At 35.8% G+C, this 18,897-nt stretch overlaps 1 protein-coding gene across 2 annotated transcripts in view; it reads left to right on the forward strand.

Annotated features, from left to right (window-relative positions):
• Positions 1–506: 506 nt before the first annotated feature.
• Positions 507–18,897, forward strand: part of LOC125676402 (uncharacterized) — a 38,949-nt gene continuing 20,558 nt past the window's right edge. The window contains exons 1-2 of one of the 2 annotated variants that reach the window (XM_056164493.1): positions 512–923; positions 1,036–1,200. The gene's annotated coding sequence lies outside the window, so the exon portion shown is untranslated. Of the gene's footprint in view, positions 1,201–18,897 lie in introns of both variants that reach the window. The other variant, XM_048914274.2, reaches the window with a different exon arrangement.

An 18,897-nucleotide genomic window follows, 5' to 3' on the forward strand; every position in this document is an offset into this window, starting at 1 on the left:
AATATACAATCAATCGATTGGTCTGAATTAATCTACAGTATAGGATTTAAACATGATAAGTACTTCGCCTGCTGAGTTTTCAATGGGACGTAAAACTGCCGTATGCATTTAAACGATAGGGAATGATGCATTATATATATATATATTCATTCGAATATGCAGATCATGGCATTCCGACATCCGGGCAGCTAAAAAAAATGTCCAGACTTTTCCATCCATTTTTGATCACCAGACAGCAATACTTAACGACTGACCTCGCAGCTATGCATCAGGACTACTGTAGGCATTCATCCGAGATAGAGCAAAGCCGTTTTTATTTTCTTATAAAGTACAGCTGCATTTCTGACTCGAATTTTTTCTTCATTTCAATCCATGTAAATTTCAAATATTTTTTGAGAACATATTTGCTGTAATGAAATCATTATGCCTATTTGTAAGACACCGTGATATCCGCATTACGACAAGCCGACTATCGATAGATGGTGGTTATATAGTGCTCTAAAAATAGATCAACCGATTCGGTAAACACAAAGGTGGTGTGTGCCAATGGTAGCGAGCGGGATAGAGTCGTCTGCATTGATCGATGAGACGACCCGTGTACACACATAAGGCAGCATTGCGTGTACACTATACACAGCTTTGCTAAACTTTGTGGATGTGGCTGCATTTGCTTTGTGCGACGTTACTGAATGATTAATATTGGATTGACAAATTATGTACATATATAATCTACGTGTCCTCTATAGGTTACATAAACCTTTATTGAAAAAAAAGTCTGGTACGCTATGGTTAATCTGGACATAAAGAAACGATTGTAATGCATTGCAATATGAAATATATGTGTAGCTAGCCTAGATTGGCATGCAGTACCTACAGCATAGCGAATTCAGAAAATTCATCAAATCGATATCTATAGGGTGACAGTATGTTATTTTCTAATCCCAATTTACATTTTATAAAAATAATTCAAAGCACATAATTTTGATGATTATGCATTCATTCACCTGGTCACTTTTACGATGACTCCATGTTCAGACTTGCTGCGCAGAGAGATAATGACGAAACACATCACGTGGCTTTGTTTCTCCGAACGATATATGAAAACGAGGCAGTGTTCATCAAAATATTCGCCGACTCCACAATGGCAGTGAAACGCACATGGGAGTGGTGTTGTTAGAGATCGATGTCACAGTCTGTGCCGTGAGTTTTTAACTTTAAAACAAGCTTGATTTTACGAACGATTATTTTATATTTGATTGGAAATGTAATATGCTTTTATTCGAGAGAAAATGTAAGAAATATTTCTTCGATGTAAACACTTCTTGACAAAATGGCGACGACAGTGCTTTAATTTTCTCTACCGATAATTTTTAGAAAAAAGCAACCGGTTTTTTTCCCCACTGTTTATTACATATGGTATATATTGTATAGTATTTATCGTATACTTAACACCTGTCTCGTTTTCGGTTTTGATCACATGACCGTTGAGTAAGATCCGGAACCTCGTTGTGGCTTTGTAATCGTATGGTGTTTGATAACATGAATATTAGCATATATATCTTTATCATAAGTCATTATATGTATTCTACAATTTTTAATGATTCCTCAATTCAAACACAAACCTTACACTTTTTGGAATGTTAATACATGTTCTATGCAGAATGTACATCGAAAGAGGTATGCTACACCAGAGAAATTTGATGTAGATGAAAAGTGAAGGATATGTACAACAATATTTTGAAGTTGAAAATTTTCATTTATTTTGTCAAAAAATACAGTTTTAGTAGAAGGTAATCTGAAAAAAATTTAAAACCCCTGCTGGTCTCGAACCTGCGACCTACAATTCAGCAGTCGGTATTCTAACCTACTGAGCTACTCAGGTAGGTATTTAAATGGAAAAGGAAAAGTCAAATATTGCTGATATCGATTTTTTTATCCATGTTTTTAAAGGAAATTGGCCATTATGACGATGTATAGGGGTGTGTATTGCTCAAGATTTTCCGATACGATACAATATTTTCTGATGCGATATCCGATATATTGGATTTTCAATGTAGTTTAGCATTTTCTGAAGTAAAATATCAAAAATTTAAAAAATGAAGTGGTTTAATATATGTTATTTCATAACAAAACAAACAATGAAAATTAAAGTCTGAGGAAACTCCAATGTCACAATGTAAAAGCGAGGATTAAAGTCTAAGGCATCTCTGATGTGTCACAATGTAAAAACGAGGATTAAAGTCTGAGAAATCTCTGATGTGTCACAATGTAAAAGCAGGGATTAAAGTCTGAGAAATATCCGATGTGTCACAATGTAAAAGCGGGGATTAAAGTCTGAGGAATCTCCAATGTGTCACCATGTAAAAGCGGGGATTAAAGTCTGAGGAATCTCCAATGTGTCACAATGTAAAAGCGAGGATTAAAGTCTGAGGAATCTCCGATGTGTCACAGTGTAAAAGCAGGGATTAAAGTCTGAGGAATCTCCGATGTGTTACAATGTAAAAGCGGGGATTAAAGTCTGAGGAATCTCCGATGTGTCACAATGTAAAAGCAGGATTAAAGTCCGAGGAATCACTGATGTCACAATGTAAAAGCGGGTATTAAAGTCTGAGGATTCATGTTCCTGTTAGAAGCCATTTTTAAATTATGAACTTCGTTCCCGACTATTAAAAGGGCTATTTTTAACCCGACATATCGTATCGTTGAAACGCCGTATCGTATATCGCTGGACAGGCGTATACCGGTACATTTCGATATATCGATATATTGATTCACCCTTAACGATGTAGAGTACTACCTGAAGGCAGCCATATCGCAAATATTATGTACACATGTCTAAAAAAAAAAAAAAAAAAAAAGTGGATTTTGGAGTTGCCTTGAACAAAGTTTACTTGTCCCAAAACGGTCATGTCTATCCCTGTTGTTCTTTTTGGGAAAACGTTTTTCACACAACATCTTAATTATTTGTTGTTGTGTGATTTTGAAGTGCATGAACAGTCTACTTTTTTCTTCTGTGATTTCTGCACAATAGCAACCTTCAAAATTAGCCAATAGCCTGAAGATCAAGTCTAGTAAAATTGAGATTGGGTTTGTAAAAGTATTGCACATACAAGGCTGCCAGAGCCAGTGCTTTTCATCAATATTACCAAGTTCCTGTTAAGATTTTATAACCATATACTTAAAGAGGGTGATGATTGTAATCAGAGTTCAGTTGGTAGCAAATATAGTGTTTCTATCACGATTTATTGATTGAATATTGTTTTGCGTCCCTCTTCGAGAATATTTCACTCAGATGGAGATGTCACCACTGTCTGTGAAGGTAGGGCTGAAATGATTCACCGAAATATCAATACTGTTCAATATAAACACTCGATTCGATGTTCGATTCATTGCCTCGATTTTCGGTTCGATACGTTTCATACAAACTGGTTCCATAAACTACATCAGTCTCGGCCTGTACATATTATTATACCCCCCGCAACAAGTTGTGGGGGGTATACTGGAATCGGGTTGTGCGTCTGTCCGTCTGTAGACGCAATGGTTTCCGGCCTCTAAAGCATTATCCTTTCCACCTACCGTCACCATATCATATATATGGACTACCCATGGGATGAAGATGTTCGCTATCGATTTTGGGGTCAAAGGTCAAGCGCACTGGACATCGAAGTAGCAATATGGTTTCCATTTAAATTCTTTAATGGCTTTTTTCATCGCATGGAGATGCTGTGTTCCTAGATACCTTTTGGATCATAATACTGAAGTTTTACCTATTACTAGGGCTGTGCGGTGCACCGAAAATTTCGGTGCACCGCGATTCATACCATTCGATTCGATGCACCGATTACAAATTCCGGATTTCGGTTCGGTTCGGTTTTGTTTTGGATTTTACTTACACCAAAACAACAAATATGGCGTCCGAGTGATGTTGAAAACATGTGGTTTTTTATGCAACGGAGATTTAAATCACTACTGTGTTAAGAGTTAGCATTTTCACCACTCAGATACCAACAGAATATGGTCCGTAAGATCATTGCAGTTTATCTTTACATGACATATATAGCATTTCTGTCAGTGGTGGAGTGAAATCAACATCGTAAGTAATGACACAGATTTGACAGTTAACATGAGAGAAGTAAATCAATAAAGGAGAGATTTTCAAAGACTCTCAATTGATAGAATTGTTGAATTTTTGCATATCAATGAAAACAATATCATACATTTTAGATTCACTATAGATTTGTTTAATAATCCAAAACTTATGCAGCACATTAATATAACAAATTTTGATAGACTGTCAGTGTTTTCTTTTTTCTATCAAAGTTATAAAATGCCATTATGAATAGATATGATGTTTACAAATGACAACATATAGTTATATAACTTGAATTAAATCAAATCAAATATGCTACTCATTAAAATTGTCAATTTTTGTGGTGTCATTAGATAAATTGGATCTAACATGAACCGAATCGAAAATAACCGAACCGTGCTGTTCTGAATCGAAACCGAACCGAATCGAGCTAACCCTGAATCGTCCCAGCCCTACCTATTACCAACACCCTTTGGGAGATTGGGGTAAGCGGGGGGTATTCTTAGTGAGCATTGCTCACAGTACCTCTTGTTTCTACCTGCATGAGGGACGAAATAGTGTCGAATAATGTTCAAACTGTTGTTTGCCTTGAGGTTGACGAAAATAATAATTACTAATTATCAGTATTAAACTACAGCAAACAGGCATCTCACTGTTTGGCAGTTTTGCTTATAAAATTATGATTTTGAATGTTGATAATTAATTTCTTCAATGTTATTATTGGTTTCTTCTGTAAATTGTATCGTATTGAATCGTGTCATAAGTATTGCAATATGTATCGTGAAGGGGGCGTATCGTTTCAGTCCCATGTGAAGGGCTGCAAAAGTTAGGCCTATGCTCGGCGCTTATGGCTATTGAGCAGGAATTAAGGGATCTTTATCGTGCCACATCTGCTGCGACACGGGACCTCGGTTTTCACGGTCCCATCTGAAGGACCACCCCATTTAGTCACCTCTTATGACAAGCAAGAGGGTATTGAAGATATATTCTAACCTGGATCCCTACGGGGTTCTATCACACTTAAACTAGTTTTGAGTAAACCTATAGTACTTATGAACTCGATCTAGAAGTTCTTTTCGAAACTGAAAAAAAAAAATTGTGTATGATTTGGACAGTAAGTTTTTCTTTGGTCTTGTAAGCAGTTTAGATACAGAGGCCAAAGAAATTTTTTCGTTAAAACTGCCATAATAAAAAGTGCAAGGTGGGCAGGAACAGGACTTGCTAGTGATGAAACGATTGTTGCCGATGATTGATTGTCGGTCGTTTAGAGCTCTCTGATGTTACTAATCGGTTACAAAATAAAAGTAGCCAACATGGTTGACCAAAAGAAATCCAGAAGTTATTTCAATTTTTTTTCATATTTTCTTTTCTGTACATGTCAAACCCGATCAAAAATCAAGCAAACAAAATGGCGGGAGAATTAACGGTAATAACAATGACATTCAACAGTCAGATAAAGGAGTCTGACTCTGATAACTTTCAGACATTGTGATTATACATGTAAATAAATTCCATTACTTGATATATTGAAATTCTGATTCATGAACAAAAGGAACGAAGAAGAATTCAAATGTTGTTTTCATGTACAGTGAAACTTCTCCAAATCGTCCCCACAGAAAACCGGTTCTCCCTGAATATCGGCCGATTTTCAAAGTCCCAGCAGAAATCTTAACATTTCTTTACAAAGAAAGTCTTACAAAACCGGTCACCCCTGACAACCGGACATTGGCCACTTTATAAAGTACATGTGTTAACAAACATGTGTAATTTACTCTTAATATACCAGCCACTTTTTGAAGACAAGAAAATTTTGGCCAGAGGTTGATCAAAATAGTCCAGGTGTGCAAATTGATTGACCAACTGGCCAGGTGGAAAATTATCAACTGGAGGTGTGAAAAACACTAGTGGCCTCTTTAATTTCTATTGTTTACCTGTGCTGTCCAGGGTGTTAATTGACACTTAGCTCATCCAAGAGACCCTTCCAAATTCTGTACAAAATGTAAAAAAAAAAACAACAACAAAAACAGGTAGGAACATATTGAATGAATACAGTATCAAAGCCATATTGTTTCACCATACTATCATATGGATATAAGCAGTAGTTAATAAAGAACAAACCCATATGACTGTTAATGATAATTATTAAAAGATAGATTCATTTTCTTGGTTTCCATAGACTTAAAATTCCAAAGAAATATTCAAATTACAATTTCATATTTACTACTGTACTTTTTAAAAACGTCAAAACAAAATTGTTAATGACAAAAGCGATGAATGTAAACAGAGTTTTTATAGGCAAGAGGAATTCCAATAAGAGGCCTCTGTGTTTTCTTTATGTATCCTTTTATAGATTTTCAGTTTAAAATTAGATGATTTCAGGGAAAATATTTCTTGTAATTCATAATTACCTTTAGGTACAAGCGGACTAATTTAATCTCCACCGATAATTGATCATAGATCACCAGATCAAAGTGAACAGTACCTACTTTGTGAATATTGAGATAAAACGTCTATAATTTCTTTAATTCTCGTTATACCGGCCATCCCTCTAAACTGGTCGTTTTTTCCAGTCCAACAGCCGGTCGGTTTAGAGAAGTTTCACTGTATATATATGTGTAATGATTCTGTTATCTATTTTGAGGGGAAACCACTGCAATGACAATTGCGATTAATCGATTACATGTGTCCGATTATTACCGATAATCGACTATGGATTTTGGTCCAATTGCCCTTCCCTATCTGCTAACGAGTCATGAATCATTTGTAAAGCAATTCAGTCATTTCAGTTGTTTAGCTAGACATTGTGCAGTTCTATTTACCATCATTTTCTAGTCTATGACACACTGATTCAGATATGTTCCCAACGCACAGGAATCACTTTAACCTGCCCTCTGGTTCATTGATACTGTAATTTTGAAAACGGCACATTTAATCTTTAAAGAGGGGTCATCCTGGTGTATACTTTGCTGATAGGGCAGAGTTTCTGAAATGCACTGGTACCACTTGCTTTTGTCGGTAAATATTCTAAAGTCCAGTGATTTTTGGGTATATAATCATTACGAAGGACTGGTAATATGTAAACAGTCAAAAGTTTAACCTCTTTATATGCATGGTTCTTAAATGTAGTGTGTAATTGACTAAATGTATGCATCTGCATATTTAGATGCAGTGATTCAGATTGGCATCGGCAAATGGCCAATAAATATTCAAAATGGCCTATGAAATTTTCATTTTTAGGTCAGGATGGCTGATCGTTTTTTAATGGTTACCAGCCACAGGAAAATAAACGCTATCATCTCGGTTGGTTATGATACAGGTACTCAATTATTCGTTTGTAAAGAAGGTTTTGATTGGTTTTCCAAAAACTTCCATCCAGACCAAATTACTCTGAGGGAAAACAAATGATAAAAGTGGTACCCCTGTTAATCTTGTTTCTCTTGTTTGTGTGTAGCACCAATCAGTGGGGAAACGGTATAGAGAAAAAATGGCTCCAAAGAAAAGAGTCCGGCTTGATGCTGGGCAACAAACCCTAATAAGCATCAGATTTTTTTTGGTTTCAGTAGCTCAGTGCTTCCTAACTGGGAGGTCGTGAGTAAGAGCCCCGTTTAGTGTCATGGCCACGTCAAATCTAAGGCTTTAACATAGGTAGTGATTGCTCTTTAGCCAAACGCTTGGCATTTAGAAGTAAGAATCACAGTCTTTTTTATATGACCTTGACAACAGAGGTCCTGTGTTGCAGCAGGTGTTGGCAGGTTAAAGAAATTTCCTCACTGGTATGGCCCTGAGCGCGTGCTAAGCATAGGTCTGAATTTGTGGTACTTCACCCACAACTGGTGACATCTCAATATCTATCTAAAGTGAAAAATTTTCGACGGGAAGTAAATCAAACAAACAACACTCTGCAACACAGGAAACGATAGAGAAGAATTCCAAAACAGTTAACAATCAACTGAAGGACTGAAAAATAAAAAGTCCGCCTTTAACTTTCAAAAAAAGGTTTTGAATTTATTTTGCAGCATTGTTTCATATATATTTAGGGCCTAAAGTTTTCATGAACTTTGGCCATAATGGCCTATAATTTTTGGCCGGGTTGCGCAAAGTGCAAATCCGGTCTATAGTATGGTGAAGTGCGGGCGGGCGATTGGGGAAATTTTGTGAAATCAACTCCTCCTACAGTTTTTTATGTACAACCTTGAAACTTTGCAGAAAGTAAGTATATATATTGAAGTTATGCACTAGGTTTTTTGAAGTCTGACCTTTGTCGAATATGGGCGCTACAGCAAAAAGTTGTTACTAAAAATAGAGTTCAACTTGAAAAAAGTAAGTGAGATTATCTTTTGTGGTTAAATTTAGTTGCACTACCTCTGAGGAAAAATTCAATTATATATGAATGTCAAATTTTCTGGGCATGAGTTGTAAATTTGCAATATAAATAGAGAAATTCTGTTTCTTTATCATATAATCATATACAATTCAAGCACCTGAAGTTATTGTTCATTTTAGTTATTATTACTTAATATTACATATATCATGTTTTTTTTATTAATCAATAAAAGCCCTGCGGCAATATGTGATGTGTTGTTTTTTTATATATATCGGCATAAATAAATCCCTACCCAAATTATTTACTCTAAATATTGCAACCCGGCCAATTGAGTCTTTGACCCATTTTTTTTAACATTAAGGCCCTCTGTCCTATCAACTTTTCCAGTCTGAATCACTGAAATGAGTAGATTTGAGCATTTTATGATTTGTGATTGAGTATTATATACCAAAGGTTTAAAAGAAACGAAGACATTGCAAATGCGAATTAGACGATTTCTTTTTCATATTTTTTGGATCATATTCAAATCTTAAGCAGATGTGGATAAAGCAACTAATGATACATTTTTTGTTACATGAAATTGACTTTGTCCTGTGAACAGATGCATCAGTGAGATTTAATGGAATTCGGTGTGCAGGTCATTCCAGGTTGGGGCTCCATTGATGTTCACACAAATTGCATTCACCTTCGCAGCCCTTGGAGAACAAGTCTGCATATTCAATAAGGCTTTTGAAGTCTCATGAATCACATTCAAATGGTCCAAATTTACTATTACTGATCATGAAGGGTGAAAATAACGAATAGTGATCAATACAAAATAGAGAGTTGGGCAAACACAGACCCCGGGATATACCAGAGGTGGGATCAGGTGCCTAGAAGTTCATATTTTGTGACTTGACATTAAATGCCAATTCGTTTTAAAAGTATTATTTTGTTTGTTTGATTGGGTTTTTTTTATGCCCCCGAGATCGAAGGTCGGTGGGCATATTGTTTTTGTCCTGTCTGTCATTCTGTCTGAAACTTTAACCTTGCTAATAACTTTTGAATAGTAAGTGATAGAGCTTTGATATTTTACATGAGTATTCCTTATGACAAGACCTTTCCGTTGGTACTAAACCTTTTGACCTTGACATTCAACCTACTTTTAATTTTTTTTTACATTGGTCATAACTTCTAAATGGTAAATATTAGCGCTTTCATATTGTACATGAGCATTTCTTGTGACAAGATCTTTCTACTGGTACCAAGATATTTGTCCTTGTGACCATGGCCATCTTCGGAATTGGCCATTATCGGGGGCATTTGTGTTTCACAAACACTTCTTTTTTCTTCAAGTAACTAAAATACTGACTGATAAATATATTTTTTCAGACTGGTCAGTAATTTTCATCAATGCACAGGTCAACTTGACCAGTGAATTTTTTTAAATTTCAAAAACTCTGATAGGGGGCATGCAGGATGTACTAAAAGCCAGTAAAAGGGTCGATCACCATATAAATGAAATTTTTCCTAATTCTTCTGTTTTTAATGATAACATTTTTGTATTTCATTCATATCTTTATTGGGGCACAATATTCTGTTTTTGGAAAATGAGAAGTTCTGACTGTATGCAGTAACGTTAACATCCGAGATGTCTCAAACACTTGTAAGCAACAAATGTTCGTACATTATCAATATTACTAAGTTCCTGTTAAAATTATTACCATATCAGAATTAGTAGTAAATTATATATTGATTCAGAACTAGATTTGAGTAAACCTATATGGCCAGTTGCATATCTGATAGGGCTGAAACGACAGATATGCAAAACTGGAATAGTCATCTTTACTTTCATTCATCAATCGTACAGCTCTTTTTTGGACTTTCTACATTTTATAATTGCCGAGTCTGCATGAATACCAAATTTGTTATTTCCAGATGTTGGTTTTGAAGAATATTTAACTACTGTCAGGTGAATTTTAAGGCATTTGGTCCCAGCTTCTTGACAAAATGCAGATTCAAGTTTGTAAATATTATGGCCCATGGAGTAGGTTGGGGCCACAATAGGGGTTAAAGTTTTACTAACACATGTAAAGGGAAAATCTTTAAAAATCTTCTCCTCAAAACCATTGAGCTAGAGAAGTTTACATTTACATAAACGCTTATAGACATGATGCAGATATAAGTTTAGTAGAATCAAGGCCCACAGGGGTAGGGTGGAGCCACAACAGGGGATCATAGTTTTACATACAAATATATAGGGAAAATAATTTAAAATCTTCTCCAGAACCACTGGGCCAGAGAAGTTTACTGTATTTACATAAAAGCTTCCTGACATAGTGCAGATTCAAGTTAGTATAAATCATGCCCCCTTGGGGTAGGTGGGGGCTCAGGGGCTGACAAATAAATTAAGGGCAAGTGCATGGCCAAAATTCACTTGCCCTACCTGTAATTTTACTTGCCCTACCTACCATAGGTTATAATTGAAACAACAACAAAACATAGTTTATGTCATTCATTTATTTCTGGCCCACTTCATATTCATCATAATAAATCCCATTGTGATTTCTATATGATGTGTCTTTTACAGGGGTCATGTGTCCTTGTAAATGTCTTCCAGATGACCCTTTACAAGAGGACAGCTAGTGTTCATTAGCCTTTTCTGCTTTGAACTCCTGTAGAGAGGGACCCTCTACCATTACATTAATTTGTGCCTGAAGATTCTCTTGAGTCAAAGTTGCCCTTAACCTTGTTTTCATAAGTTTCATGCTGGAAAATACCCTCTCATATTTTGCAGTGTTGCAGCTAAAACATAACATATTAAAGCTCTACAACTTTCATTATATTTTCAAACCCAGATGAGGCAGTCTTTGACATAAGTAAGTAAGCCTCATATATTGGCATTGTTTCGAACTGTCCAACCACTTGCGATGTTTAGCTCACCTGAGCTGAAAGCTCAAGTGAGCTTTTCTAATTACCTGTTGTCCGTCGTCTGTCTGTCCGTCTGTAAACTTTTTAACATTTTCGAATTCTTCTCCAGAACCTGACTTTGCTAATTTCAACCTAATTTGGTCAAAAGCATCTTTGGGTGAAGGGCTTTCAAGTTTGTTCTACTGAAGGGCCATGCCCCCTTCAAAGGGGAGATAATCACAAAAATGCAAAAATAGGGTGGGGGTCATTTAAAAATCTTCTCAAGAACCACTGAGCCAAAAGAGCTGAAATTTATATGAAAGCTTTCTGACATAGTGCAGATTGAAGTTTGTTAAAAATCATGGCCCCCGGGGATAGGATGGGACCACAATAGGGGATCAAAGTTTTGCATACAAATATATAGGGAAAATATCTTTAAAAATCTTCTCAAGAACCACCAGGCTAGGACAGTACATATTTACATGAAAGCTTCCAGACATAGTGCAGATTCAAGTTTGTTAAAATCATGGCCCCTGGGTGTAGGGTCGAGCCACAATGGGAATATTTAGGTAAAACATTTGAAAATCATCTTCTCAAGAACCACTGCATGGGCTTGAAAAATACAAATTGACATGAAAGCTTCCTGACATAGTGCAGATTCAAGTTTGTTAAAATCATGACCCCTAGGGGTAGGATGGGGCCATGGTAGGGGAACAAAGTTTTACATACAAATATATTGGGGAAAATCTTTTAAAGTCTTCTCAACAAGAACCACTGAGCCAGTAAAGTACAAATTTACATGAAAGCTTCTTGATATATAGTGCAGATTCAAGTTTCTAAAAATCATGGCCCCTGGTGGTAGGTTGAGGCCACAATAGGGATAAAAGTTTTACATGCGAATATGTAGGGAAAATCTTTAAATAAGAGCCAAGGTGACTCAGGTGAGTGATGTGGCCCATGAGCCTCTTGTTCACTTTTAATTTAAATTTTTAACTCACATTAAAGGTCATAGGATACGATTTTCAAAAAAAAAATATTTTGCAGGAAAATGTGTTCTTCTTTAATTACTTAACATATGTAAATAAGTCATTCAGAAAAAATCGTAAGGTAACACACACTACAGAGCGTCAAATGTTGGTGTGGTGTGAAGTATCAAAATAGTAAGATGACTTATCTCCCTTGCTTGATGACGTCAAAAGAGACCAGCCTGACGCAAATGTGTCTTTGTTTATACTAACAACTGCGGGTTTTAGCCCTCAAAATGTTCAATGTGCTTACATCCAACTGTAATGTAGCAAGTCAGGTATTTCAATATACTTTTGTCTAAATGATCGAACGTTCAGAAAGACTTGGCTGTGAAATTTACACCGAGAACACAAAACTCGAAGTTGTTTGACAATCATTTACGTGATTACGGGGGTTGATGAGGATCAGTTTCGTTATCGTATACACTCTACTTTGGCAAAAACCAATGGGTTTATGAAATTAATTCTTTGACCATATGCAGTTCTAACTATTTTCGACTACAGACCAACTGCAAGCATGGCGAAAACGCAAAACGTTGACTGTATAATGACGGTAGTACAAATATTCATAATTTAGCATAAACATTATCTACGGTAATTTGTTTAGAAATGAAATGTGACTATGAAATAGTCATATGAATCTCTTCTGATCAGAATCTTTTTTTTCTGAATATATAAGTAAATAAATTGAAAATGGATAGGTTTAACTTTATATGTTGAAAGTTGCATAATCAGATTCCCCCCCCCCTTTTCTTCTTGAAAAAGAATGTTCAAAGCAAATGGTGGAGCGATATTGAAATTACATGTTTTTAAACTAAGTGAAATAAACCAAATTTCACGGTCATGCAAGAGTTGGGGGATGATTTATCTTTTTCAAATGAAGCACTACATAGGCCCTAATATCGCAAATTTCATTGTAAAAGAATGTTAAGTAGCTACTTATATTTGTTATTAGATTCACCTATTAAACTAAAATAGCTGCACACGATACTTGTAAAAATCTTATGAAAATAAATTCAAAATACGGCGCTCACGATGTGTGCAAAGGAAATTCCGATCTGGCTATAAAATATATCCGAGTTAGGGTGGGACTTGGGCAAATAAAACCAAAGGAGGGTGAGGGGCTGCCCACCTTTTTTGTCAGTCAACCTTCAACTTGACACACACACCCACCCCCCCCCCACCCCCCTTGGAAAAAACAAAACGATGTTGCGTGTCTGCATGGCGTTAGAAATAGCACAAGTAATAACTATCTATATTTTTCGAATTGTCATCAGAGAATGTACTCCGAAATTATCATACATTTATCATTAACCGCTAACCAGTCAGTATTATTTCAACCGGTTCGGAATAAATAGGACCTTGATTGATCGTTTTGTTCGTCCTCCGATGAAAAATCGTCGATGTGGCTCGCAATTGCATTGATTATGAGTTCAAGGTCATATCCTTGTGCAACAAACTATGGTTCCCCATTAAAAAACTCCTCCAGTTGCGAATAAATCGTCTCTCGGCGTTCTTTTGTTTTGATTCGCAAATCTGAGTGTGGTCTCTTATGACGTCACAAATTCAGGAAATCAGGAACGATAATCGGGTAACGATTTTCTAATCCGAGTACCTTTTCACTTCAATTTCTTCGAGTTAATATCGTTATTAATCTTAATAAAGCATTTTTATGAGGAGTCTATGAAACAAAGTTAATAATTATGGAGAGAAAAGGTATTGTTAAAATCCGTCTCCTATGACCTTTAAGCAAGTATTTACCCTCAATTTCTTTGCCTTAATGAAAACAAAGCAAGGGGAAAATGCCAAAATGTTGGTAATAATTCTTTTGTTTCTTTGTTTTATGTCCCTTTGAGAATTTTTCACTTATATTGAGATATCCCCATGATCACCAACTATTGGTGAAGTACCACAAATTTAGACCTATGCTTAGAGCTATAAAAATGCCTGGTCTAGCTGCCACAGCATGGGGCCTATATATAATGTTTTCAAGGTCTTATCCAAGAGACCCGTGATTCTCACTCTCAATGCAGAACATTTGGCAAGGAGCAATCACTACCTATGTTCAAGTTTTTGATTTAACATTGTGCAAACAGACATGAAACTCATGACCTTCTCAATACAAAGCGAATTCCCAAACCACTGAGTTACCATGACCAGTAATAAGTCTTTAAAAAATATATATAAAAAACTGCATGGAGATACAGAGGAAAGTCTATTTATAAAAATCTTCTCAAAATTGAACCACATGCAGTGTTCATGAAGGTCTAAAAAAAAAAATTTACAAGACATTAGGTGCACTTGTTTTGGACATTGAGGTGACAACCTGGTTAACTTTTATCACATGCAGGGCATCAAGTTTCTTATAAATTCGTGTATTGGGGGGGGGGGGGGGGGGGGGTCCTATATAAATTCCTATATTTCCACAAAAATTCCTATATTTCTGTGAAATTTCTATATTTTAGGGTAAGCAAGAAATGTTGATTTACCAGATCGAACAAACAAGCCAAATTTAATTACCTCCCAAAAAAACTTGCAATACCGTGTTTTTAAATGTCTTAATCTCTATTCAATTCAAACATTGATGTCCACTTTTCATTTTCTTATCTCAATTCATCACAATCTTTATTTTGAAATTCATCATCATCTTTACAATTAAAGATGTATCATTTAAAGTAAAGCTTTGCCTGTTGAGTATTTAGCAAAATGTCTTACTCTATCCTGATGGATGCACTAAATCTATATACATAAAAATATATACACACTAGTGTGCTCACCCCAAGGTTAAGGACATCCAATGACACATTGGTCTCGTTCTGACTTGAATATTTTATTTATCACATCATTAAAATATAGATTCTCAAGTGAATGAATGAAAGAAAGATTGACCTTTTCACAATATTTACTTCCTTAATTTCAGTATAAACCTATACATGACCTTAGCCAGGTATGAAAATAAATAAAGAACAGTAGTGCATGTTCATATAAGATAAACTTAGCATTTTAATATATACATGATATCGAAAAGCAGTTTTTAGACTTGCCAAATTATACACAGATCCAATATTGTACTTATTTAGTAGGCATGATAACTGCATTTTAATACACCACTGTCTTTAGAACAGCAATTCGATGTCTACAACATACCGCCCATCTACTCAGTTTCTTTTTCCATTCCATTTTCATTTCTCTGTCATGGGTCATGCTGAAACTTGCTGTGTAGCTTTTTTATAGGTCACTCAAGATCATGTTGCAATTTTGATCTATTTCTATTGGTGTCTTGCAGGAGTTTTGTCCCTTTATTTGAAATTAATGTTGGGGGTACATGATTTGTCCGTCCAACTCCTCCCAGAGTTCCAGGTGTTGAGCTTCTTATTTTAAAGAGTGTTTGTATGGGTATTGAAGATCTGCATGCGGCAAGGATTTTGATCGTCTTCAATTTTTGAGAAAAATATGTGCTCGATTTTGAGAAAATATTATATAGAGAGTACATCTAACTCCTCCAACAGTTTTCAAGTAAGGACCTTAATTCTTATTTTACAGAGTGTTTTTGTGGGTATTGAAAATGTGCATGTATTGAGAAGAGGTGCATATATTGCTTTGCACCTGTCAGTCGGTCAGCTATATGTTGTCCGCTCAATATCTTAAGAACCATCAATCATGTCAATCGCTTGAATGTAATATTTCATATTTGGGATGTTTATGAGTATAGAAGAGGACCCCTATTGATTTTCAGGTCAAAAGGTGAAGGGTCAATCCATAGGAAGATACTGTTGCTCAATATAACTCTTTGCTTGACAGACATCAAACTTGGTACACTGGGTAGATAAACTCTATTGATTTTGAGGTCACATGGTCAAGGGTCAAACTGGTCTCAGGAATATACTTACTGTCTGCTCAATATTTTGAGAACCATTTGCTTGACAGACATCAATCTTGGTACACTGGTACATCTTAAGGAGTAGGGCCGGGCATGAACCCTATTATTTTGAGATCACATAGTCATAGGGCAATGGTCAAACTGGATATAGGAAGATGCTGTCTGCTCAATATCTTGAGAGTCCTTTGCTTGACAGCTAAAAAACTTGGTACACTCAGTTACTTATCTTATGAAGTAGATAGCCCCACTGATTTTGAGGTCAAATTGGTCAAAGGACTCAAGGGTCAAACTGGACATAAGAAGATACTATCCACTCAGTTATCTTGAAAACCTTTTGAATGAGAGATGTCAAACTTGGCACCCTGGTATATCCTAAGGAGTAGATGACCCCTATTGATTTTGAGGTCACATGGTCAAGGATCAGTCCACTCAGGACCCCCTATGAATTTTGGGTTCACATGGTCAAAGGTCAAGGGATAACATGGACATAGTAATATATTGTCCCCAATATTTTAAGAATCATTTGCTTGATTGACACCAAAATTGGTACACTGGTACTTGTATCCTAAAGATTAGATGATCCCTATTGATTTTTAGGTGATTGATTGATTGTATATTGTTTAACATCCCTCTGGAGAATTTTTCACTCATATGGAGATGTCACCAATGCTGGTGAAGGGCTGCAAATGTAGGCCTATGCTTGGCACTTGCAGCCTTTGATCAGGGAGGGATCTTTATCATGCCACACCTGCTGTGACATGGGACCTCAGTTTTTGTGGTCTAATCCAAAGGACCGTCCCATTTTGTCGCTTTTTACGACAAGCAAGGGGATACTGAGGATATATTCTAACCCGGATTCCCACGGGACATAGGTCACTGAAAGTAATCAGTTTTGGGAAAGCATTTTACCTAGAAAACTTGTTTGTCTGTTGACCTCCTGTCACAGTTTTTAAGCTAAGACCTTTTATTCATGTGATGCAAAATAAAAAATGTTGCAGAGTGATGAAGGCTGATACAACTTTCAGTAAAGTTCTACGACTCATGTCATGAGAAAAACAGTCAGCTTGTGACTGACGTGTTGTGTACCATGTATGGTACCGTGCTCTTGTTCTCTTCTTTGTTAGATTGATATAGGCTGGTAATAGGGTATGCCTTGTGGTGTAGTTTCAAACTTTGAGTTTGGTCTTTTGGATGGGGAAAACGTGTGGAGTCAAGTATGTTGTCCACACCTTAAGGAGGTACTCTACATCATCATAATGGCTGACTTCCTTTTAGAACATGGATGAAAAAATCAATATCAGCAATATTGGTGTATTCCTTTTGGAGTAGCTCAGTGGGTTAGCATACTGACTGCTGGACAGTGTAGGTTGCAGGTTCAAGTCCAGCAGGGGTTTTAAATTTTTATTGCCCCGAGATCAAAGATCGGGGGGCATATTGTTTTTTCCCCCCAGATTACTTTCTACTAAGACTGCATTTTTTGACAAAATAAAGTAAATTTGAAAATTTTCAATTTCAAAATATTGTTTTACATATCCTCCACTTTTCATCCACATCAAATTTCTCTGGTGTAGCATTCCTCCTTAAAGGGACTGATTCACAATTTTTCCCCCCCCCCCCCCCCCCCCCAATTTTGTTTTTCACTTTTAATGACTGTCTACTGTGTTTAAAAGGTTTCGCAATAAAATTAAGGTTATATATTATCACAGAAGCTCATTTTAGAGAGTTTATTATTCGTTTTGTAAACAAAGATTGCGGGTATGTTGTTGTTTACAAAGTTTTCAAAAGAAATGAATATCAATCTAACTTTATTATATCTATATCACATTTCAAGTATTCTTTAGTTATCACATTTCAAGTATTCTTTAGTTATCACATTTCAAGTATTCTTTAGTCCCGTTGGTATCCAGGTCCCCAGTATCCCTTGCTTGTCATAAGAGGCGACTAAATGGGGTGGTCCTTCGGATGAGACCGTAAAAACTGAGGCCCCGTGTCACAGTTAGTGAGGCACAATAAAGATCCATCTTGGCTCAAAGTGATGAGCATTGGCCTAAATTTTGCAGCCCTTCATTGACAATGGTTGATGTCTCCATATGAGTGAAAAATTCTCGAGAGGGACGTTAAACAATATACAATCAGTCAAACAAGTATTCTTTAGGTAAAATGTGTCATCTAAAGATTGATAAAAAATTGAGATGCTTTAAATAACAAAATCAACATTTCACATAGTTTCACTGGTTTGTTTGTAAACATGGAGACAATTTCTTTGTGTATATAATACAGATTTAAAGCTAAAATATTGCTTTTATTCTTGCATTTAGAAAGTCATAATGTTTGCTGTCAATATTAAATGAGATGTAGTTTTAATGTTTAACATCAAACAAGAAAAAAAATATTATTTTTTTCAAAAAACATGAACCAGTCCTTTTAACTCTGTATCAGATGATTTGAAGATGGTCATGTATATGGTAGTCTTTGCATATATGTGTTTTAAATGTCTTTAATAATATCAATAATTAATTAATTTAGTTCATGTCCTCAGATTTTGGTTAATAATGTTATGATTTTTCCAAGTTCAGATTGACTCCTAAGGCAGATAATGAGGATGAAGCTCTGTTTTTTTTTTGAATTGTGGAAAGGATATATATATACATTCAGATTTTTTAAGTAATTGTAGCCAATGAACCATTAT

Source organism: Ostrea edulis, chromosome 1, assembly GCF_947568905.1.
Source record: "Ostrea edulis chromosome 1, xbOstEdul1.1, whole genome shotgun sequence".
NCBI classification, from domain to species: Eukaryota; Metazoa; Mollusca; class Bivalvia; order Ostreida; family Ostreidae; genus Ostrea; species Ostrea edulis.